General features: G+C 36.9%; 1 non-coding gene across 1 annotated transcript; it reads right to left on the bottom strand.

The window, feature by feature from the left end:
- Positions 1-2,274: 2,274 nt before the first annotated feature.
- On the bottom strand, positions 2,275-2,381 carry LOC121212862 (small nucleolar RNA R71). Its single transcript, XR_005908234.1, has one exon. It is a non-coding gene; the product is annotated as a small nucleolar RNA R71 (small nucleolar RNA).
- Between the last annotated feature and the right edge of the window lie 24,102 nt (positions 2,382-26,483).

Genomic DNA, 26,483 nt, shown 5'->3' with positions numbered 1-26,483 from the left:
ACACAAAGGTCGAAAATTAACTCGGTAGACACTACTAGAAGTGCAAAATTAAGAAGCGATTTTTGAAACATTGAGGCAAATTAATTTTTCAGCCTAAGACGGTCCAAATTATGAATATTAATTAATAATTTAATTAATTTTAATTTTAATCCAATTTATTTTGGGTTAAATAATTATTAATTAAATTATGAAATGAGGCTCAATTGTGCTAAACCGCCGAAAGATTGATCCAACCGAGCAAATGGGCTATCCAAAGCTGAATGCTGACCCAATCAGCTTATTTAGCTGATTATTCGTCTTGCAAAACAGCCTTTAAAGTTTCCTTGAAATTGCATTCAAACCCCACCACTTATCAAGCTTTTGTAGATTTGCCCCTAGCTAAATAAAGGAAGTTTGAAAGCTTCAAACTAGCCACATGTGTGCTTGGCCTTGGGGGAAGTTAATGGCTGCTGATTTTTTCTATATTTAGCAGCCTATCCAACCTATAAATAACCTCCTTGGCTGCTCATTTGAAACACACCTCTCACACTTTCATTCTTCACACTTCTCTCTCACTTTCTCTTTTCAAAACCCTTCCTTTGTTCTCCATTCTTCCTTTCCATTCCCTTGCTGATTTCTCCTCTTGAAAAAGAGCCCTTCAACCATCTTAGGTAGTAGCATTCAAGTACTTGTAGAATCCTCAGTTCAAAAAGAACAAGTGGAGAAGAAGGAGCGGAGCAAACTAGTTAAGCTTCGGAGAAACACCAGATTTGATTCTAGTTCCCTATCCTTTAATTTTTATTGTTTTTTTATGAACATTTCTATGAAAATTTGTTTTGTTGTTATTATAAATTTAATTAACATTACTTAAATTTAATTCATGTTAGGTTGATTGCATTTCGTCTACTTAAGTTATTAAAATTATGTTTGTGTTGTTATAGATTTTGGTAAATTGTTTGATTAAGTAAAACCATGATTAAGTTATTCTTGCATTACAATTGTAAGGTAACTAATGAATTATTTCTTAATCGTGTTGAAATCATAATTAATTGACACTATACTTAATTAGTGCATGTTTAATCTTCTAAGGTAGCTGAGGGTTAAATTAGCGATGATATTAAATGATACATTAGCCTTCCATAACTTGCAAGATTATTTTAATTAAACTATTTCAATGTAAGAATATTTTGTTACCTCACTTAAACTTTTACTTTCTTATTTAAATTGATTAATTGTTTGAATTGACATAATGATATGTTCAAGAGATTTGTTAATTTAGTAAGTCTGTATGTGCTATAGTTAACAACTTACCAAGTTGCCATGAATTTATTCATAATAACATAATATTGTTTTAGTAATATTAAGCTAAGAAATGTAATTAATCTAACACAATTATGTCATCTTTTGAAATTGTGCATTGAAACTTTTATTTTTATTTTTATTTATTTCACTTAGTTAAATTTCAGTTTTTAATCACTTTCTCAAAATAAAAATATTTTTAATCACCCAAGTGTTTGAATTTCATTTCAAAGATAATTGTCTTACGCAGTCCCTGTGAGTATGATAACTCAACATTTACTTGTCACTTTATTACTTGTTGCGATTGTGTACACTTGCACATTTCCATCGTTCCAAGTTTTTGGCACCGTTGCCGGGGATTGTTTTAAAAGCCATTATTTGTGAATTTGTTAATTTTTCATTTTGGTTTATTTTTCTGTTCAATTTAACTTAGTTAATTTTTTCTTTGTTGTTTCAAGTGTTTATCAGTATTGATTTACTTCTCGTAAATCTTGAACTTGAAAGAACTTTTAGACAACGAAGAAGACAAGCAGTTTAGAGAAGGACCGAAGAGATGAACTACGAAAATCTGTATCATGGAATTGGAGCAAACCCTACTCAAAATCCTATATTTATTGTTGATGATAGGGATAGAGCTCTAAGATAGTATATCATGCCAATGTTTCATGATCTTAATCCCAGAATTAGGAGACCTGAAATCAAGGTACAATAATTTGAGCTAAAGTTGTTTATGTTTCAGATGCTTCAGACAGCGGCCAATTTAGTGGAATGCCTACCGAAGATCCTCACCTTCACTTAAGATTGTTTATCGAGGTGAGCGATTCTTTCAAGTTAGTCGGAGTACCCAAAGATGCACTATGATTAAAGTTGTTCCCATATTCTCTAAGGGATAGAACTTGAGCCTGGTTGAACTCATTGCCACCAAATTCCATTTCCACACGGCAAGAGTTAGCAAAATGATTCCTAATGAAGTATTTCCCACCTAGTAAGAATGCTAAGTTGAGGAACAAGATCGCTACTTTCCAAAAAATGGATGTTAAGTCTTTGTATGAGGCATGGGAGAGGTACAAAGAATAATTACAAAAGTGTGCTTATCATGGAATCTCGTTTTGCATCCAACTTGAGACGTTTTATAACGGTCTCAATGCTCACACGAGGATGGTAGTGGATACTTCTAGTAATGGTGCTCTCATTTCTAAGTCTTATAACAAGGTTTATGAAATCATCAAGAGGATTGCTAGCAACAACTATCAATGGCCAACCACTCGAACAGCGTCACGAAGACAAGTCGCTGGAGTACATGAAGGTGACATTTTCACTAAACTTGCATCTCAAGTATCCTCAATTTTCTCAATGCTTAAAAATTTTACAACTAATGGGTTTACTAATTTTGCTACTCAGCCACCCAATCAATTTGAAAATATAGCCTGTACCTATTGTGGGGAAAGATATTTGTTTGAAGAATTTCCATCAAATCTAGAATCCGTGTATTACATGCGTAATCTGAACCGGAACCAAGGAAGGCAAAGACTGCAATCCAATTTTTATAACCCATCTTGGCGAAAACCACCCAACCTTTCCTGGAGTAAGCAAGGGGCTAGAACCAGTAACACTTACGCCAACCTAAACCGACCCAGCCACATGTTTTTACCCAACAAGTTTAGAAACTAACTCAAGTTGAACCCTCTAATAGCTTAGAGAACCTATTGAAGGCATATATGGCAAAAAATGATGCCACATTACAAAATTTGGAGAATCAAGTGGGTCAGCTTGCTATTGAGCTTAGGAACCAACCATTGTAAAGTGATACGAGAAATCTAAGAAATTCGGTGAAATCCAACTCTTCCTAGTGATATGGGAAATCCAAGAAATCTGGGGAAAGAGCATTGTAAAGCATTGACAACGAGAAATGGAAAGACATTACAGCCCAACACTGTCAAAGTTGAAGAAGAGCCAGTTGATGCTCAAGACTCAACGGAAGTTCAACCGAGCATTGAAATTCCAGTTTCATCGAAACCAGAATCTGTAAAATCTAATAAGGTAACTTCTGAACCAGTCAATTTTGATAAACTAACAACTTCGTTAGATGCAGAATTGCCACAAAAGACGAATCAACAAGTTCCAGTAAAGAATCCTCCACCATCCTACCCTCAAAGACTTCAGAAGTAGGAAGTCTAGTTTAATAAATTCTTAGAGGTACACAAGTAACTTCATATCAACATTCTGTTGGTAGAAGCACTTGATCAAATGTCAAATTAGTCAAATTCATGAAGGATAGCCTGTCCAAGAAACAAAGACTTAGAGAATATGATACAGTAGCCTTACCGAAGGAATGCAGTGCATATCTTCAAGACAAACTACCCCTAAAGTTGAAAGATCTTGGATGTTTTACCATACCTTGCAACATTGGAGACGTATTGTGGTAAAGCACTATGTGATTTGAGTGCAAGCATTAACTTGATGCCCATGTCCATACTCAAAGAGTTTGGGATAGGTGAAGTTAAACCTACTACGATTACATTTCAATTAGTAGATCGATCTTTAGCACATCCAGAAGGAAAAATCAAGGATGTACTGGTACGTGTAGATAAATTTATTTTTCCTGTTGACTTTGTTATTTTAGACTTTGAAGCAGATAAAGAGATGTCAATCATATTCTAGGAAGACCTTTCTTAGCAACTGGAAAGACTCTTATTGATATGCATAAGAGCGACCTTACTATGTGTGTTCAGGACAATCAGGTAACATTTAATGTTTTTAAGTCTATGCAATTCCCTAACACAATTGATGAATGTTCTGTAGTATATGAGTTAGAGGATAATGGAAAAGGAACTCAACTTTTTTTGAGGACCCATAGGAGAAAATTTTAATGTCAAACCCTCTAAGTGATGAAGAGGTGGAGGAATACTTAGCTTTTCTAGAAGTTAATCAAAGGGGATTTAATTTGTAATCCCGCTTTGAGTCTTTGGAGTTAAAAAGTAGGGATTATACTCAGCCAAAAGCGTCAATTAAGGAGCCACCTAAATTAGAACTCAAGGTACTTCTTTCACATCTAAAATATGTTTATTTAGGTAACGCTTCTACTTTACCTGTAATTGTTTTAACAAAGCTAACCGAAGAGCAAAAAGAGAAACTCATCTTAGTATTGGAACAATTCAAGAAGGCTATCAGATGGATCATAGTCGATGTTTTTTGCATCAGTCCATCTGTATGTATGCACCAGATCATCTTGGAAGATAACGAGAAAGGGACGATTGATGGACAACGAAGACTAAACCCCATCATGAAGGACGTGGTAAAGAAAGAAATCATTAAGTGGTTAGATGCGGGTATAATTTACCCCATCTTAGACAGTTCATGGGTAAGTTTGGTCCAGTGCGTGCCAAAGAAAGGAGGTATTACAGTCGTTAAGAATGAGAATAAAAAATTAATACCAACTAGAACAGTTATAGGATGAAAAATTTGCATAGATTATCGGAAGTTGAACAAGGCGACTAAGAAAGATCATTTTCCTTTATTGTTCTTGGACCAGATGCTGGATAGACTCATGAGGCGAGACTATACTATTTTCTTGATGGATACTCGGGGTATAATCAGATTACAGTAGCGCCAGAAGATCAACACAAGACAACATTCACATGCCCATACGGTACATTTGCAGTTAAACGCATGCCATTTGCTTAATGTAATGCACCTGCTACATTTCAAATATGTATGATGTCTATTTTTACTAACATGGTTGAAAAATATTTGGAAGTTTTTATGGATGATTTTTTAGTATTCGGAGATCATATGATGATTGCCTAGCCAATTTAGCCAATGTATTAATGCAATACGAAGAAATAAACCTCGTACTTAACTGAGAAAAGTGTCATTTCATGGTACGAAAAGGTATTGTTCTAAGGCATCGGATAACAAGACTTGTGATCAAGGTAGATAAAGCAAAGGTGGAAGTGGTAGTTCTTATTCAGGAACTTCCACCTCCAACATCTGTAAAGGTTGTTAGGAGATTTTTAGGACACATTAATTTCTATCAGATATTTATCAAGGACTTCTCCAAAATTGCTAAACCCTTATGCAAATTATTGGAGAAGGACACGATGTTCAAATTTGATGAGGAGTGCTTAAGAGCTTTCAATGATTTGAAGAGTCAGTTAGTTTTAGCACCAATCATCATCACACTGGACTGGGATTTTTCATTTGAACTGATGTGTGATGCAAGTGACTTCACGATAGAAGCTGTTATGAGCCAGCGAAGAAACAAAGTTTTTCATCCCATCTACTATGCAAGTCGGACTCTAGCGGGAGGTCAATTGAATTATACGGTAACAGAGAAAGAGTTACTTGCTATTGTGTTTGCTTTTAACAGCTTTTGATCTTTCTTGTAGGTACCAAAGTGACAGTATATATGAATCATTTGAAAATTAAGTATTTACTTGGCAAGAAAAGTCGAGATTGATCCGATAGGTACTTCTACTCCAAGAGTTTGATCTAGAAATTCAAGATCAAAAGGGAGTAGAAAACTAAGTAGCAGATCACTTGTCCAGATTGGAGCTGCAAGAAAGGACTTCTCAAATTATACCCATTCAGGAGACATTCCCAGATGAACACATACTGAAGGTAAATCATGTCCATAATATCCCTTGGTTTGCTTATTTTGCTAACTATCTAGCTTGTGGTTTGATGCCTCTTAATGAGTCATATCAACAAAAGAAAAAGTTTCTTCATGATGTGAAGTACTATTTTTGGGAAGAACCATACTTGTTCAAGAAGTGTGCAGATCAAATGATCAGGAGATGCATGACAAAAGATGAAGTACATAAGATTTTATATCATTGTCACACAGCTCCCAGTGGGGGACACTTCAGAGGTACATGTACTGCATCGAGGCGAATTAATTTTTTAGCCTTGGACGGTCCAAATTATGAATATTAATTCATAATGTAATTAATTTTAATTTTAATCCAATTTATTTTGGGTTAAATAATAATTATTAATTAAATTATGAAATAAGGCTTAATTGTGCTAAACCGACAGACTGATCCAACCAAGCAAATGGGCTATCCAAAATTGTCTCACATGCTGACCCAATTAGCTTATTTAGCTGATTATTCATCTTGCAAAATAGCCCTTAAAGATTCCTTGAAATTGCATTCAAACCCCACCACTTATCAAGCTTTTGTAGATTTGCCTCTAGCTAAATAAAGCAAGTTGGAAAGCTTCAACCTTGCAACATGTGTGCCCGACCATGGGGGAGTTAATGGCTACTGATTTTTACTATTTTTAGCAGCCTATCCAACCTATAAATATTGTAACATCCAGAATTAGGGCCTAGTCGGAACAGTGGTTCCGGGACCACAAATCCAATACAATAATTTTTTTATTATATTTTTATGGTCTAAAATTTCATGGGATGATTTTGTGAAAATTTCGTTTGAAAATTTTGACGTTTAGGCACTCAATTTCGTCAAAAGGACTAAATTGTAAAAAATGCAAAAGTTGAGTTCTACATGTTAGAGGTGTCTAATTGTTATGAAATTTTAAATTGGAGGCCTTTAAATGGTAATTAGACCAATGGATAATTTTTTGGACATGAAATGGGTGAAATAGAATATTTTTAAGTTAGGGGCATTTTTGTAATCTAGTAATTAAAATGAATTAAAAACAAAATTAAAAGCCAATTTTTGTCCATCTTCTACCCATGGCCTAAACTTGCATGGAGAAGACATAGCTAGGTTTTTTCAAGCTTCCAAGCTCGATTGTAAGTCTGTTCTAGCCCCATTTTTAATGATTTTTATGTTTTTGAAATCCTTGTAACAAGATCTACTCATTTCTACCCATATTTTGAGCTAGGGTTTGTGTTTAAAAATTTACCCATGGATGAAATGCATGTGTTTTGATGTCTAATGGTAGAATATGAATGCTTGGTGTGTAATAAACGACTTTTACTAAGTGATTTTCGGTGAAATTGTCAAAAAGGATCGTTTTATAAAAGTTACAAAATTTGTCATAAAAGTGTGATTTAGTGGAAATTAGGGGCTGCTACAGTTATGAAAATGATTTGGCTAGGCTTAAAATGAAAGAAAATTGAACAGAAATCATTTTACGAGCTTAGGGACCAAAGTGTAAATATGTGAAATTTTAGGGGTCAAAATGCAAATTTATAAAAGTATGATTTTTGGACCCATATGAATAATATGACTAATTAGCAAGCTAAATGTGGTATTATAGATTAAGGAAAATGAGATTCGGGCATAGATTAGAAATGAATGAGATTATGGACTAAATTAGAATATATAGTTGTACTCGAACCTGAGGTAAGTTCATGTGATTTTAATAATGCAATATTGTATTTGAATGCTAATTCTTTGATATTACACGAGTTGTAAGTATATATATGTGAATAATTTGATATTATGTGATTATTTTGATGATATAACATGTTCTTGATGTTTTGCTATTATGATGAAAATGTTGCAATACCATGTGATTATGAGATATTGCTATGTGAATGAAGCCACAATTCAAGTACGTCTGGTAAAGGTTTGGAAGTTTGATGGAATATGATGTTTCTTTGAAACGAGTAACTTTGTATGTAAATAATATTTCGATTCTTTTTATGTTATTATCTTTTATTATTATATGAGATGTGGCTACCTATAGAATGATCAATTGATGTAAACTTCGAATCGGAATTGACTAAGAACGAGTTAGTAAAATGTTGAAAAGTGAAGAATTTCCCTATTGAACCTTCGGAATAGAAGAGATACAAATGATTCATTGTGAGTCACGTGTGTTGTACTAAGTGCAGGCTACTACGTGTACCAGATTGATAGGTCGCATGTGTAATACTAAGTGCAGGCTACTACGTGTACCATATTGATAGGTCGCATGTGTAGTACTAAGTGCAGGCTACTATGCATACCCGTTAACTTCGATCACGTGTGTAGTACTAAGTATAGGCTACTACGTGTCTCAGACGGTTAAGTCACGCATGTAGTACTAAGTGCAGGCTACTACATGTACCAGATTGATAGGTCGCATGTGTAGTACTAAGTGCAGGCTACTACGTGTATCAGATGGTTAAGTCATGTGTGTAGTACTAAGTGCAGGCTACTACGTGTACCAGATTGATAGGTCGCATGTGTTAGAATTAAGTGACCCAAATCCTTATTTAAATAAAATACAGTGGTAAAATAAAATAAAAGAAGAATCCATATAGAATTACACTTCTTTTATTTCATTTCAGAATAAGGTTTTTAAACTTTATTAAATTCCATCTATTTGATATTGATTAGACTAAGGTGTTTCAGTCTTACTAGAATATGGCTTTACAAGCCTATAAATAGATATAGTCTATTCCTCTTGTAATTATTCGAATTTGACATAGTGAATTTTCTTCTCCTCTGCCCGTGGTTTTTTCCCGAAAGGATTTCCACGTAAAAATATATGTGTTCTTTATTTTATTTTATTTTATTTTTTTACAAAGTGGTATCAGAGCTTCCGGGTTGTTCATCTCGATCACGGTAATAGCATTGTTGAAGTATGAAATTTTGTTGTTGGATCGCAACACCAGATTTGCGTTGTGGCAGATTAAGTTGCAAGCAGTTCTTGCGCAGATGGATCTGGAGGATGCCCTACTAGGGATAGATAAGATACCTTCAACATTAACAGATGAAGAGAAGAAGCGTAAGGATTGAAAGGCATTAACACAATTACATCTACATTTGTCCAACGAAATTTTGTAAGATATGTTGAAAGAGAAGACCGCCGCTACATTATGGAAGAAGCTAGAACAAATATGTATGTCAAAAAATCTAACAAGCAAGTTGCATATGAAACAGCGTCTTTATGCTCATTGTTTGGAGGAAGGTGCATCTGTACACGAACACTTAACAATGTTTAAAGAAATTCTCTCAAACTTGGAGGCCATGGAGGTTCAGTATGATAAGGAAGATCTAAGGTTGATTCTACTTTGTTCGTTGTCCCCGTCTTATTCAACCTTTAGAGGCACGATTTTATATAGCCGTGAGTCTCTCACAATTGATGAGGCTTATGATTCTTTGACCTCGTAGGATAAGATAAAGCATCTTGTGGTTAAACCCGACTTTCAAGGAGAGGGTCTCATTGTTCGTGGGAGACAAGATCGGAATGCTGATGATGATCGTGGAAGGACACAGGAATGGAATCCTCGTGGTAAATCTAAAGGTAGATTAAAGTCTTCAAATAGAGGTAAAACTTGTAACTTCTACAAGAAGAAAGGGCACATTAAATCTGAGTGCTATAAGCTATAGAACAAGACTAAAAGGGATGCTACGAATCAAAAGGGAAAACAACCAAAAAATTCCGGTGAAGCTGATGTTGTAGAAGTCTACAGCAATGGTGAACTTCTAGTTGCTTCAGTCAACAATTCTAAAGTGAGTGAGGAGTGGATACTTGATTCAGGCTGCACCTTCCACATGAGTCCCAATCGGGATTGGTTTACAACTTATGAAACAGTGTCTGAAGGTGTTGTTTTGATGGGAAATAATGCTTCGTGTAAAATCACAGGTGTTGGAACAATTAAAGATAAGATGTTTGATGAAGTTGTCAGAACACTCAATGACGTACAACATGTTCTAGAATTGAAAAGAAATTTAATTTCATTGAGTACTATTGATTTAAAATGGTACAGATACACAGCTGAAAGTGGGGTTTTAAAGATTTCCAAAGGTTCCCTTGTTATGATGAAAGGGCAGAGAAAGACTGCCAAGTTATATGTTTTGCATGGTTCTACTGTTACTAGTGATGCAACTGTTGCTTCGTCTTCCTTGTCAGATAATGATATTACTAAACTTTAACATATGTGCCTAGGGCATATGAGTGAGAATGGCGTGGCAGAATTGAGCAAAAGAGGACTTCTTGATGGGCAAGGAATTTGCAAACTGAATTTCTATAAGCACTGTGTTTTTGGGAAGCAAAAGAGAGTTCGATTCACCAGAGGAATCCATAACACGAAGGGAATGTTTGAGTTTATTCATTCTGATCTGTAAGGGCCATCCAAAGTGCCTTCGAGAGGTGGAGCTAATTATGTGCTAGCCTTTATTGATGATTTATCTAGAAAAATTTGGGCAGTCTTCTTGAAGTAGAAAGCGATGTGTTTTCTGCATTTAAGTCTTGGAAAATTATGATTGAAAAACAGACGAGAAAATAAATAAAATACCTCCACACAGAAAATGGCTTAGAGTTCTATTCTGATAAGTTTAATAGATTGTTCAAGTTAGAAGGGATCGTGAGACACTTGACAGTTTGCCATACTCCACAGCAAAATCATGTTGCAGAACGAATGAACAGAACGATCATGGAGAAGGTTTGATGTATGTTATCAAATGCCAACTTACCAAAGTCATTTTGGACTGAAGCAGCCTCTACTGCATGTTTTTTTATCAATCGATCTCCATCTGTTCACATTGAGAAAAAGACTCCACAAGGGGTATGGTCTGGTAATCCTGCTAATTATTCTGATTTAAAGGTTTTTGGGTTTCCTGCGTATGCTCATGTTGATAATGGAAAGTTGGAACCGAGATCCATTAAATGTGTTTTTCTTGGTTATAAAGCTGGTGTAAAAGGGTATAAGTTGTAAAAGGGTATAAATAATCAGTTATATAGGAAATATTTATGTGGTGATATGTATTTGATATTGAACATTCGGCCAAGGTATCCTATTGTGTAAAAGTATAATATTATTGATATAATTTGTTTAGTTTGAATGTTTTGATTATTCATTGAGTTGTTTAATTTGTTTAAGGCTTGCTAAGCTAAGTTAGCTTACTCTGTGTGTTTTTGTTACTCTGTTTTATGGATTTTGGTTGTAAGTTACGAGCTTGGGGATCGTTATCGAAGTCATCCACACTATCGTCAACTTTTGGTACTTTTAAAAGTTTATTTTCAAACTTTTGGCATGTATAGGCTAATACATATTATGTTCAACTTTGAATATGTATATATTGAGCCATGCGAATATGGCTTAGCTTTAAAGTTTGATTTCGGTTATGTTTGGTAATGGTTTATTGTATTTGATTATAATTATATGTGAAGTGAATGAAAAGTAAATGTGAATGGTATTATATGTGTTGGTAATAGCTTGAGATGATAGGTGGAATTGGCTGTGGTTGGTCACTCAGTTTTGATATGTATAAATATAAATAAATATGGTTTGATGATTTGATTTTGATGTATGTTTATTCATTTATAAACGTGAGCTCAGGTGTTAGCAGGTTTTATGTATTTTAGAAATGCATGATATGAGGCATGCCTATATTCGAATATGCAAAGATTAGTTTCGCTCGGTTTGCATGGAAAAATGTATAAGTACTATAATTAGTTATAAGTTTATTGATGGTGAATTATTGAGATTATATTGTTTAATAATGCTTGTAAGTGAGATATTGATAATTATGTGTACATATATACATGTACTTTGATTGTTAATTCGAATGATGGTTTGGGTATATAATGAAAGTATATGCTTATGTTTATATTTGTTAATGAAAATGTGATTATTTGAAAGGTATAGATTCGGTTGAATTCTGAGGTATTATTCGTAAATGCAATATGATAAATAAAGTATGTTTAATATTTAATTAGCCATGTGCTTAATATATTTATGAGTATGACTTGTATGAAATTGTGAATGTTTGGAATTTTGCTGTTGTTCAGTAATGCCTCGTAACCCTAGTCCGACGATGGATACGGGTTAGAGGTGTTACACTATCACTGCTCTCCCATCCCTTTCCCTCTTCTCCACCATCCCTCTGTTGGAAAATTTGGACATCACATATATAATAAGGATAATTACATGTTATTATTTACTATCATGATAGGTTAGCTCAATTTAAAAGTGATCTAATTTGGTTAGAATTTTATTGGGCTTTTAATTATTAAATAAAGTATGGGTCAAATATGTGTAGATACTCTTCTAATCAAATTCTAATTAATGATGGGCTAATTAGAATTTGATTAGAACTAATATACCAAGGTTATAAATATTAGGGTTATAGTCCCCAAATTACACACAAGATATCTTTTCTAATATCCCATCATTAGGAAAGAGAGAGCAGATATTCTCTGAATTTCTTGTATGTTAATTTGGAAGATCAAATCTCGAAGATCCAGAAAGTTTCAAGGAATCCATGGATTTAGGTACGCTTCTGCATCTAGTTTTGTTATTGATTTATTCTTGATGATTTGACATGATAGATCCTGGTTTATTAAGTTGTATTTTAGATTTATTTTATAAATCTAACAACTCCGAGCCTCGTCATATCGAATCATTGGGAATTGATTCAGGTTCTTCATTTGAATAATTGATTCATAAAATTTCATGGGTTTTATATTTCAGATATATATGTTGTTTTTTGAAGATTTATATTAAAGTTTTTTATTATCTTGAATTCATATTAAAAAAAATTAGGTGATTTTTGAATTAATAGATTCAATTATAAAGTTTAAAATATTTGTGTAATATTATTTGATACCTACGTTTTTAAGCTTTATTTGAAAATATTGCGATTCAGTTCCTGTATAGTTGCAAGGCATGTGATTATCATTATTTTAATCCTATATGACATTTAAAAATATATATAAATGTATATATAGAAATTGATTCATATATATGTTTTGTTTATATATATAAATATATAATATATGCATACTTTGATTGGTTTAATGTATGTGGTTTTGAAAAATTATATAAATATATATGTTTATCTTTTAATTTGATTGGAAGATAAAATTAAGGTAAATATTTTGGAACAAATAAATTTAGATTTTGGCTTTTAATTAAGGATGTCTAATATTTTAAATAAATTAGTTGAAACAAAATGCCGCCAAAGTGACCTCTTTTGTGTAGATTAGTTTATTTGAAATATTAAGATGCTTATATGTTTTTGTAATTCATGCGTTTATTGATTGACCCAAAGGTAAGTTAATATTTGGTAGAATTACAATGACATCTATGGTGATAAATGTGTGACAATTATAAGGTATTTTATGTGAGCAATAAGTTAGTCCAAAGATTAATTCATTGCTTGACGTAGTTTATTGTTAATGTTTGATTGCTACAACAAGAGTACCGCTTACTGTTAATATTACTGTCCAAAGACATGATATTAATGTAGTGTTTGGTATCTTGAGATGGGATTAGCCATTATCTTGAATTTATTGCTTACTTATGAATATTGATTTAAGCTTGTTTTTTGTTCTCTATTCAGCTAATTCATCTTCTGCTGCCACAATATCTACTAATATAAATTCTATACCCATGCTTAATGGAACTAATTTTAAGGAATGGAAAAGGCACTTACTTATAGTGCTTGGCTGTATGGACATAGACCTTGCACTAAGGGAAGAACAACCTGCACCTCTCACTGCGGAAAGCACCCCTGATATTAAGAGGGACTTTGAGATGTGGGATCGTTCAAATCGCATGAGTCTAATAATTATAAAACACAGCATTCCAGAAGCCTTTAGGGGTACAGAATCTGAAGAGATTACTCAGGTCAAAGGTTTCCTTAATGAAATTGAGAAACGATTTGCTAAAAACGATAAGGTTGAGATGACATCACTTTTGACTTCTTTGATGTCTATGAAGTATAAGGGTCAAGGAAACGTGAGGGAGTAAATTATGGAGATGTTCCATACTGCTTCAAGACTTAAGGAACTTAAGATCGAGCTTTCTGAGGAATTACTTGTTCTTATGGTTTTGGTATCGCTTCCTGCACAGTTTAACCAATTTAAAATTAGTTATAACTCTCAAAAGGAGAAATGGACCCTAACTGAGCTCATTTCTCATTGTGTGCAAGAGGAAGAAAGGTTGAAGCGTGATAGGTCTGAAAGTGCTCATTTGGCCAATGCCCCTAAGGAGAAGGGCAAGAAAAGAAAATATCAGAATGAAGCTGCTAAGGGTCCAACTCAAAAGAAACAACAACAAGCTACAGTGAGTTGTTTCTTTTGTAATAAGTCTGGACACGTAAAGAAAGATTATACCAAATATCATGCTTGGCGTGTAAAGAAAGGTATAATTCTTAATTCGGTCTATTCTGAGATTAATTTAGCTTCAGTACCTACAAACACCTGGTGGATAGATTTTGGTGCTACTACTCACATAAGTGTTTCTATGCAGGGTTGCCTGAGTTACCGAAAGCCAAGTTATGGTGAAAGACACATCTTTGTGGGTGATGGAAAATCGGTAGAAGTGGAAGCAATTGGACATTTTAGGTTGTTATTAGGAACTAGTTTTTATTTGGATTTAAAAGACACTTTTTTTGTACCGTCATTTAGACAGAATTTAGTTTCTGTTTCTTCGTTGGACAAATTTGGATATTATTTTTAATTCGGAAGCAATCAATTTAAATTTTCTTTAAATTCAAATGTTATTGGAACTAGTTATTTAAATACCTATGACAACCTTTATTTGCTAAAAACAATTGCATCCTGATACGATCCGCCTCGGGTGAGTCGAGTCATATTAGTGATTGCTCGATCGTCGACAAGAAGATACGTTGGGTTTAGTTGAGTTGAAGGAATGGCCGAAGAAGAAAGAGGTGTACGAACAAAATGGTAGGAATGAAATGGTATGAACGAAGGAATATGAACGAATTGGTCGGTTTAGGTTCGATTTGGTAAAGAAGAAATGGGTTTAAAAGAAATATGGATTGAACAAAAAGTGCAAACAAGAACCAATACTGATATGGTATCGACCCGTTGTTTATAGGCCCTTTGAGTTCAGTTTAGGTTTGGTAAAGGAAACCTCGACCCACTATCTAACAAGATAGGAACCTCGGTGTTGTTCGAACGCCACACTACGGGTAGTGATAAGTTCGGGTTCGACAAAGGAAACGGTTGACACAGCTAGATCGCTAGGAAAGCCAATCAAATCTTTGAACGAAATGGAGAAAAATTTGCCTCACAATTTTGGCAGCATAACATTAACAAAGAGTTAAAAGTTTTTAAACAAAGAAATGAACTAGCTATTTATAGCATTTAGAAGGCTAGCCGAATAGCCAACTTAAGCTAGCTGAACAGCCTTTGTTTTCAGCCTAATTAAGTTAGAAAATTCCAGAATATATTTAGGAAAATTCCTTGAAACTTCTCAGCCATGGAAAACATCAATGGATAGCCTCTTGAAGCTTCTAATAGCTGAACAATTATGGAGGAGCTGAAATGAGCTGAATAGGCAAGCTTGAATTCGGCCAATGGGGTGTACTTCATTAATTGGATAGCCTTGGTTAGCTGAAAAGTGTTGAGCTAATTAAAGGCAACTTGGAGCACCTCAATATCCTTTAAGTGTGAAACCGAATGTGAGCAGCCTCCCTTGTATGAACACACTAAACCGAACAGCCTATAGGTGTGAAAGGAATGTTCAGCAAATGTGAAAACATTCAAATTGCTTTGGAGAGCTGATCGGACACTTTGAAAAGAACAAACAGCATGTTGAGGTGGCTGTTGCAATAACCGAACCATCATGCCTCTTGGAGAAGAGAAACCAGCAGCTATCTAGCTTTAATGTCATCCCTACAATGTACCTGCACCTAAATTAATTCAGCTCATTAATTCAACTTAGACACATTAATTCCAGTAGCTCAAAGACACATTTAAATCATGTAATAAGCTAGGACAAATTAAAAACATACTGGAACTAAGACACATTAAATTCGGCTGTACTAAATAACAAGAAATAAATTCGTCTTAATTTAGACACTTTAAATTGCTGTAGCATAACACATTAATTTCATGTTTTGATTTTTGGAGAAATTAAATACTTTAATATTTGTTGAGCTAAAAGTAACGTGCAATTTATTTAATTAATTAAAAATGCAAAGCTGGAAAAATAAAAAGGAGCTCAATTGAGCTGAAACGAGATATAGGTGCATGAACTAGTGATGAGCTGGGGGTAAGCTCGTGAGCTAAATCCGAGCTAGGTTCGAACTCGTAAGCTGGACTCGACTGGGGAGCTGGACATGAGCTGAATCTGAACTAGTAGCAAGTTGCGAGGTGAACTAGAAGAGTTAATATAAGCTTTCTCGCTGCGGCTGGGCTGAGTTTCATCCCAAATTCGAGCTACAAGAGCTGAAATAGAATCTTTGAAAGCCTTAGCTCGAGCTCGGGTGATAGGGCCTTGTGGTAGCGTTAGATGATCTTTACTCGAACTAGCTGAACCGTTGGGCGCGCTCGCATCATTCCCCCCTCTTCAAAACGACTTGTCCTCAAGTCGGAATCTGCATCAAAAGGGGATAAATCTGAAACATTGAAAGTAGCACTAACATTATAGTCACCTGGCAGATCAACTTTATAATAATTGTCATTTATTCGTTCAAGAATTTGAAAAGGTCTGTCTCCGCGAGGTAGTAGCTTAGATTTACGTTGGACCGGAAAGCGTTCCTTGCGCAAGTGAACCCAAACCCAATCTCCGGGTTCAAAGACCATCCGTTTTTGGCCTTTGTTCGCATTTCGCACATAGGACTCAGTCCTAGCCTCGATATTTGCTCTCACCTTTTGGTGTAAATCTTTGACAAAATCTGCCTTTTTCTTAGCATCTGCATGAACAAACTAATCAGTAGGCAAAGGCTATAAGTCTAAAGGTATCAAAGGGTTAAATCCATATACAATCTCAAAAGGTGAAAATTTTGTCGCGGAATGGACAGAATGATTATACGGAAACTCAATATGTGGAAGACAATCCTCCCACGACTTCAAATTTTTACGCACGATGGCCCGGAGTAAAGTGGATAAGACTCGGTTGACGGCCTCCATTTGGCCATCAGTTTAGGGATGGCAGTTAGTCGAAAATAGAAGTTTGGTTCCTAATTTCCCCCACAAGGATCTCTAAAAGTGACTTAAAAATTTAGCATCTCAATCCGACACAATGGTGCGAGGGATGCCATGGAGTCGTACTATGTCCCTGAAAAACAAGTTTGCAACATGAACAGCATCGTCAGTCTTAGTACAGGCAATAAAATGAGACATTTTTGAGAATCTATCAACAACTACAAAGATAGAGTCCTTCACCGTTTTTGTGCGCTGTAGTCCAAGAACAATGTCCATAGAAATGTCGACCCACGGCGCTTCAGGGATGGGCAGTGGCGTGTGTAAGCCATGGGGTTGAACCTTCGATTTAGCTTGCTTACATGCTATACACCTCTCACAGACCCGCTCCACGTTCGTTCGCATCCGTGGCCAATAGAAGTGTTCGTGGAGAGTGGCAAGCGTCTTATTGACTCCGAAATGGCCCATAAGCCCGCCACTATGTGCCTCGTGCACTAGTAAGTCTCGAACAGATCCACAGGGAATGCATAATTTACCTTTCTTGAAAATGAAGCCCTCGTACCTATAAAAAGTGTCAAAAACACCGTTTTCGCAATTAACGTAGATCTCACCAAAATCAGAGTCATTAGCATAAGTATCTTTCAATAAAGCAAAACCTAGAATTTTGGAATCCAAATATGATAACAAGGTATACCTTCTCGAGAGCGCATCAACCACATTATCTTTACCTTTCTTGCGCTTGATGACATATGGAAACGACTCGAGATATTCAACCCACTTCGCGTGGCGGCAGTTCAAATTATGTTGGCCTTTGATATGCTTCAAGGATTCATGATCGGAATGTATGACGAACTCCTTTGGCCACAAATAATGTTGCCATGTCTCAAGTGCCCGTATGAGTGCGTACATCTCTTTGTCGTACACCGGATAGTTGAGTATGGCTCCGCTGAGTTTCTTGCTAAAATAAGCCACAGGTCGGCCCTCTTGTGTCAAAACAGCACCGATTCCCACACCTGAGGCATCGCACTCGATCTCGAAAGTCTTCGCAAAATCTGGAAGAACAAGTAAAGGAGCGTTAGTTAAGCAATCTTTAATTTTATTAAATAAAGTTTATTGTTCATCACTCCAATAGAAAGAGGAATTCTTTTTTATGACGCTTGTAAGAGGAGCAGCGATAGTGCTAAAGTTTGGTACGAAGCGTCGGTAAAAACTCGCAAGTCCATGAAAACTCATAACTTGAGTGACACTCGTAGGTCTTGGCCAATCTTGAATGGCCTTAATCTACTCTTGATGTAACACCCCGAACCCGAGGCCGTCGCCGGAGTCGAACACGAGGTGCTAACAGACTTCAAACCACTTAAAAAAAATTTCCCAGACAAGCTGCCAATCTGCGTACTAGTCGCTTTAAAAATCATATCTTGAGTTCTGAAACTCGAAATCCAGTTCCGTAAATTTTTCCTGAAACTAGACTCATATGCCCATCTACATATTGTTTTCTAGAATTTTTGGTTGGGCCAATTAGTACAGTTTATTAGTCAAACTCTCCCATGTTACAGGGATCGACTACACTGACCTTTGCGCATTACGACTTGGATATCTCCCTGTACAGGGCTTCATTACTGATGTCGTTTCTTTCTATAGAAACTAGACTCGAAGGGGAATCTATGCACATATGGCATGACTTCTAATTATCTCTGGTTAATTTATAATGAATTTCCAAAGTCGGAATAGGGAATCCAGAAATCGCTCTGGCCCTGTTTCACAAGAGTTTAATTATCTCCTAACATACAGCTCATATGGTCGTTTCGTTTCTTCTATATGAAAATAGACTCATCGAGCTTCGATTAAATAATTTATTCATTAATTAATTCCACTCCTACTATTTTTAGTGATTTTTCAATCTCACGTCACTGCTGCTGCCAGCATCTGTTACTAAAGCAACTATGCCTATTTCGTGATTTCTCCTTGATCTAACTAGTAATTCATCATACATATCACAAATCATGATCATGACTAGCCATGCCAATGGCTAATCATTGTCAAACATCTCCCTACTACACTATTGCCATATCATGAATTTTGACACCAAAAATAATCAACCATGACATATGGCATAAAAATCGAATTTCCAAGACTTACGACCTAACATTATAGAACCAAATCCAACCGAACATTTATGCCATTTTCGCATGGCTAAAAGTTTACATACCAAATTTCAACAAAACATATTAGCCTATACATGCCGAAATGTTCTCCTAGACCGACTAAAAAGAAGATACCAAAAGTTGCTAGCCGGTGTGATGACTTCGATGACGGCCCGATCACGTAAAAAGAGACGAGTCCAAGAAACCTAAAATAGGTGACAAGGAAACACCGAGTGAGTATATAACTCAGTAAGTCATAAGCAATGCACTACCATCCATTAATAACATTATCACAAGAGGAAACAAAATGGAACGAGGCTAGTTACTCCATCCATACCGAACCATACCATAGTTCCTTAGACCTATCGGTTCAATCTCATACCAAGTCATGCATTCACATTCCATATACTAATCAATAGGATATTTGAGGCATTTTCATACATCATTTTATTTTCGTTACAATCATACAACTAAACGACCTTTCACCTTTTCCACGATAAATCTTATGTACGTGACTTCAATTATAATTGTCACATAGGTTCAAACTTACCAAGCTCAACTCCAATATAAACATAGCGCCTATTAGCCATGAACTCAAGGTACTTACCCGATCCGTTGTCCGTGATCAACTCAATAATGTCGCACACTTAGTGTCCATAGTGATTCAAAAGTATATATTAAGTCCGCACACTCAGTGCTATATAATCAACTCGCACACTTAGTGCTATATAATCAAACTCGCACACTTAGTGCTACATAATCAAACTTGCACACTTAGTGCTGTATAATCAAACTCGCACACTTAGTGCTGTACAATTTAAACCCGCACACTTAGTGCCAATCTCATGATCATAAATGTTTATACCCGCACACTTAGTGCCGAGATCAACAACTCAATACATCTCACCTCTTTTCTTTTCATTCAACACTTTCATCACCACATGCATACATGTATATATATATTTATCATTCCATTCAGCATCATTACATAGACGTTATGGCCATTTAAATTAATACAAACTATATGCTTAATGACTTACTTTGTGTTGGGTAAGACGGTTCCAACTCGGCTACTCGATGATCTTTTCTTTGCCTTTGCTTGATTCTCCTCCTTTAACTCCTTGAGCTTAATCAATAAATCAACTAGTTTAACCGCCTTGCTAAATATTTACAATCCAATTACACATGCATATGTATGTTAGTATATTTGGCAATCACCCTTACTAATCACCCATTTAGTCGATTGTAGGGAATTAATTATAATATCTCTAGGATGTACTCTACATGGCCGAATATACCATGTTAGTTTTTTAACATTTCCTATGTAATTACATATAGGTTTTTACACTTTAAGTTTCACACATTTCACCTTTTAATGCCTATTGCTCATCCCTTTGATCTTAACTTAAATGACAACTCCCTCTCCCCATATCTCAACCGAATTATCCATAACATCAAGACTAAAATTTTGCACCTTGAACTTCATACATTTATAAAAACTTCCATAACTCATTCGGCTTTAACAATTACCCATTTCTCATAAAAGAAATTAACAAATAAAATAAACATTCCATTAACCCATATGGCCGAATGTACCAAGCATTACTTAACTAAAATTCCACAAATTTCAACCTCATAATAATCTCTACTTATTCAATACAACATGAAACAACCTCTACTCCTAACCTCTTGATATACGGCTTAATGCCCAAACCACCATAAAAGTTTGATTTTTCATGACATTGCCGAAATGCATTTCAACAATTAGCTCAACATACAAAGGAAGTTAAAACCAACATTTCAAAACTTACCTCCCACTAGAAAAAGGGTTGCCGAATTGCCTTAATGAAAACTTCCCTATTTCTTTCCTTTTTGTTTCGATTTTGGCAAGATGGAGAAGAAGATGAACACTCCTCTCCCCTTTTTCTCTTTTATTCAATTTTATTATAATTATTTTAAGCCATTTGTTAACTAAACAAAACATATTAAATTAGAATAAGTGGAGCACCATCACCCCTTGGCCGGCCACTCTTCACCTTTTGGGTAAATTGACATGCAAAACCACCCTTTTTGGTACATGCACTAATAGACCATTTTAAATTAGCCTATCATATTTCACAATGTCTCATATCGATCCCTATTTAATAATTTCTCATGCAATTGGAAAAATTAGAGAATGAAACTTCCACATACTCATGCACACACATAATAAGCATAGAATATAGCAATTAATTATTTTTATGACTCGGTTTTTGTGGTCCCGAAACCACTTCCCGACTAGGGTCAATTTTGGGCTGTCACAACTCTCCCCCACTTAAGAAATTTTCGTCCCCGAAAATCTTACCGGTAAATAAGTTTGGGTATCGTTCTTTCATCGAGCTCTCGGTTTCCCAAGTAGCTTCCTCGATCCCGTGTTTGAGCCATAACACCTTTACTAGCGGAACCCTTTTGTTTCGCAACTCCTTCACTTCACGAGCTAGGATACGCATCGGTTCTTCTTCATAACTCATATCGGCTTGAATTTCAACCTCTGATGGGCTAATTATGTGCGATGGATCAGATCTATAGCGTCGAAGCATCGAAACATGAAAGACGTCGTGGATCTTTTCAAGTTCAGGGGGCAAAATCAATCGATACGCAACTGGACCAACTCGTTCGGAGATTTCGTACGGCTCAATGAATCTCGGACTCAACTTGCCCTTACGGCCAAATCTGAGTACTTTTTTCCAAGGCGAAACTTTAAGAAACACTTTATCTCCCACCTGATATTCAATGTCTTTTTGTTTCAAATCCGCATACGATTTCTGACGATCTGTGGCTGCTTTCAGACTTTCACGGATTACCTTTACTTTCTGTTCGGCATCTTTAATCAAATCAACTCCGAAAATTTTACTTTCACCGAGCTCGGTCCAAAACAATGGTGTACGGTATTTACGACCGTATAAAGCCTCGTAAGGTGCCATCTTAATACTTGATTGAAAACTATTGTTGTAAGCGTATTCAATCAAAGGTAAATACCGTTCCTATGAACCACTAAACTCGAGGATGCAACATCTCAACATATCCTCAAGTATCTGAATTATCCACTCGGATTGACCATCGGTTTGTGGATGAAAAGCGGTGCTAAAATGCAGCTTGGTACCCAAAGCTTCTTGCAATTTCTTCCAAAATCGCGAGGTGAATCTCGGATCTCTATCCGACACGATAGAAATAGGTACCCCGTGTAATCTCACAATCTGAGAAACATACAATTCGGCTAGTTTATCCAATGAAAAATCCGTACGCACGGGGATAAAGTGAGCCGACTTAGTCAGTCTATCAGCAACAACCCAAATCGCATCCTTCTTACTTGCTGACAATGGCAGTCCGGACACAAAGTCCATTGTGACTCGATCCCATTTCCACTCGGGTATCATGATCGGCTGAAGTAATCCTGAAGGCACTTGATGTTCCGCTTTCACTTGTCGACGTATTAAACATCTCGAAACAAAGTCGGAGATGTCTCGTTTCATACCATGCCACCAAAACCGACGTTTCAAATCGTTGTACATTTTCGTACTCCCCGGGTGAATTGACATTCGACTACAATGGGCTTCGTTCAGAATCATCGAAATGAGTTCTGAATTTCTTGGAACACACAACCGACTTCTGAACCTCAAACAATCGTCATCATCAATTTGAAATTCAGACTCCATATTCGGAATACATTCAGCCCGTTTTGCAACCAATTCATCGTTGACTTTCTGAGCTTCACGAATTTGACGAATCAATAATGGTTTGGCCTTTAATTCAGCTACTAACACATTGTCGGGTAGAACAGACAAGTGCACATTCATCGCTCGTAAAGCAAACAGTGATTTCCGGCTTAAGGCGTCCGCAACCACATTAGCCTTTCCCGGGTGGTAATCAATGACAAGCTCATAATCTTTCAACAACTCAAGCCAACGTCTTTGTCGCAAATTTAAGTCTCTTTGAGTCATCAAATATTTGAGACTTTTGTGATCCGAAAATACATGGCACTTTTCCCCAAACAAGTAATGCCTCCATATTTTCAGGGCGAACACTATGGCCGCCAATTCAAGATCATGGGTCGGATAGTTTCTTTCATGCGGCTTTAATTGTCTCGACGCGTAAGCCACAACTCGACCTTCTTGCATCAACACACAACCTAGCCCAAGTAAGGATGCATCACTATAAATGACAAACTCTCTGCCGGACTCCGGTTGTACTAGCACTGGAGCTTCGGTTAAACAGGTCTTTAGTCGATCGAAACTCTTCTGACAGTTCTCTGTCCACTCAAACTCAACATCTTTTTGGAGTAGTTTCGTCAACGGTGCAGCTATCATCGAGAAACCTTTTACAAATCGTCGGTAATAACCGGCGAGCCCCAGGAAGCTCCGAACTTCGGTAATATTTCTTGGAGGCTTCAGTTAAGTATGGCTGAAATTTTGCTCGGGTCAACTCAAATACCCGATGCGGATACCACATGACCCAAGAAGCTAACTTCTCTTAACCAGAACTCACACTTACTGAACTTAGCATATAACTTCTTATCCCGCAAAATTTGCAACACTAATCTCAGGTGCTCAGCATGTTCGGTCTCATCTCCTGAATAGACTAAGATGTCATCAATGAACACAACTACGAACTGGTCCAAATACTGTCTGAAGATCCAATTCATCAAATCCATAAATACCGCAGGGGCATTAGTGAGCCCGAACGGCATCACTAAGAACTCGTAGTGACCGTACCTCATTCTGAAAGCAGTTTTGGGTACGTCCGAATCTCGAATCCGCAACTGATAATAACCCGATCTCAAATCAATCTTTGAAAACACTGAGGCTCCCTTTAGTTGATCAAACAAATCACCAATACGCGGTAATGGATATTTATTCTTTATCGTCACTTTATTCAGTTGACGATAGTCAATGCACAACCTCATGGTTCCGTCCTTCTTTTTCACGAACAATACTGGTGCACCCCAAGGTGAGAAACTTGGTCGAGCGAAACCTCTATCCGTCAACTCTTGCAATTGAGCTTTCAATTCCTTTAACTCGGTTGGTGCCATACGATACGGAGCTATCGAAATTGGCGTAGTTCCAGGTACAAGCTCAATACCAAACTCTACCTCCCGAACAGGTGGTAAACTCGGTAATTCTTCAGGAAAAACATTCGGGTATTCACAAACCACCGGTATAGATTCGGGTTTCTTTTCTAATTCTTCGTCATCAAGTACATACGCAAGGTATGCTTCGCACCCTTTTCTTACATATTTCTGGGCCAACATTGCTGATATTACAGCTGGCAACCCCCTTAAGTCCGTAGACTCAACTCGAATTATCTCGTTATTTGCGCACCTCAAATCGATGGTTTTTCTTTTACAGTTCACCACTGCATCATGTACGGTCAACCAATCCATACCAAGAATAACATCAAATTCGTCAAACGGCAAAAGCATCAAATCGGCCAGAAAACAGGATTCTCGGATTATTAGAGGGCATCTCTTACACACTTTATCAACAAGCACGTATTGACCCAAAGGGTTTGACACTCGATTTACGAACTCAGTAGACTCAACAGGTAGAGTCTTACTGGATGCTAAGGTTTCACATACATATGAATGAGTAGAGCCAGGGTCAATCAATGCAATCACATTAGTATCAAAGAGAGTGAAGGTACCAGTGATGACGTCAGGGGAGGATGCCTCCTCTCGTGCGCGAATGGCATATGCTCTAGCAGGAGTACGGTTCTCGGCTCGAACAGCCGTATCAGAGGCCCCTCTCTGACTACCACCCCTACCTCCTAAAATTCTCGGTGGTCTACCTCTAGTTGTCACTCCACTAGGTCTTGCACCTTGAATCTTATTCTTCTCATCAAGCTCCGTGCAATCTCTAATGAAGTGGTCCTTCGAACCGCATCCGTAACAGGCCCTGTTAGTAGACTTACCCCAACATTCACCTAGGTGTCGTCTTCCGCATTGGGGACATTCAGGTTTCTCTTGACGATTATTGCCCACACTAGCTACCGAAGTAGCTCGGGAGTCCGTCAATGGTCGTGCTCTGATGGAAATTCCCGCAGTCGTCCTCGACTTATTAGTGTCCTCCCTGAACTTCTTTACAGCTGAGAACGGAGCTTTACCCGTCGATCTTTTACGATAGTCTCTAGCTTCAAATTCAACCTTCTTCTTCTCCTTTCCAAGTTCTTCCGCCTTGCAGGCTCGTTCGACTAGTGTTACGAATTCTTTTATCTCCAAAATACCCACTAGTAGCTTTAAATCTTCATTCAATCCTTCTTCGAATCTTTTGCACATAGCAACCTCATCAGCTACACACTCCCGGGCATACCTACTGAGTCTTACGAATTCATGTTCGTATTCAGATACTGTCATACGGCCTTTCTTGAGTTCTAAGAATTCCTTACGCTTTTGATCAATGAACCGTTGACTAATATATTTCTTTCGAAATTCCGTTTGAAAGAAGTCCCAAGTTACTCGTTCGTTTGGGACTATAGAAATCGGGATCCTCCACCAATAGTAGGCTGAGTCCCGCAACAAGGATATAGCACACTTTAGACATTCATCGGGCGTGCATGACAGTTCATCAAACACCCGAATGGTGTTATCAAGCCAGAACTCGGCCCCTTTCAGCATCATCAGTAACTATGGCCCTGAACTCCTCGGCCCCGCGCTTCCTAATCAAGTCTACAGGTGGCTTACTCAGCCTCACAGGATCAGTAACTGATGGCATTACGGGCTCTTGGGGTGGATTATTCAAATTCGGGAATTGTTGGACAGCCGGATTGGTTCGGGCATATTGCGCTACCCACTCATTCATCATGGTAAAGAAGGCTTGTTTAGCCCCCTCACCTTGATTATTCGCAGATGACTGAGGTTCAACAGGCGGCGTCCCTTGTGCAGGAGCAGCCGCTACACTTTCAACGTCATCCGCCAAGGTTCTCTCTACACCGGGATCCATTTACTAATCAAACAAAAATTTTAACCGTCAGAAGTCATCACACATTTAAACATTAACATTAAGGCATGTATAGCTAGACTCATACGTGCTATGGTAGTCCTAGAACCGACTAAACCATAGCTCTGATACCAATCAAATGTAACACCCCGAACCCGAGGCCGTCGCCGGAGTCGAACACGAGGTGCTAACAGACTTCAAACCACTTAAAAAAAATTTTCCCAGACAAGCTGCCAATCTGCGTACTAGTCGCTTTAAAAATCATATCTTGAGTTCTGAAACTCGA

The sequence above is a fragment of the Gossypium hirsutum genome, chromosome A13, assembly GCF_007990345.1.
Source record: "Gossypium hirsutum isolate 1008001.06 chromosome A13, Gossypium_hirsutum_v2.1, whole genome shotgun sequence".
Taxonomy (NCBI): domain Eukaryota; kingdom Viridiplantae; phylum Streptophyta; class Magnoliopsida; order Malvales; family Malvaceae; genus Gossypium; species Gossypium hirsutum.
Note: the sequence above shows the minus strand (reverse complement) of the source record. Positions and strands in the feature narration are given on the sequence as shown.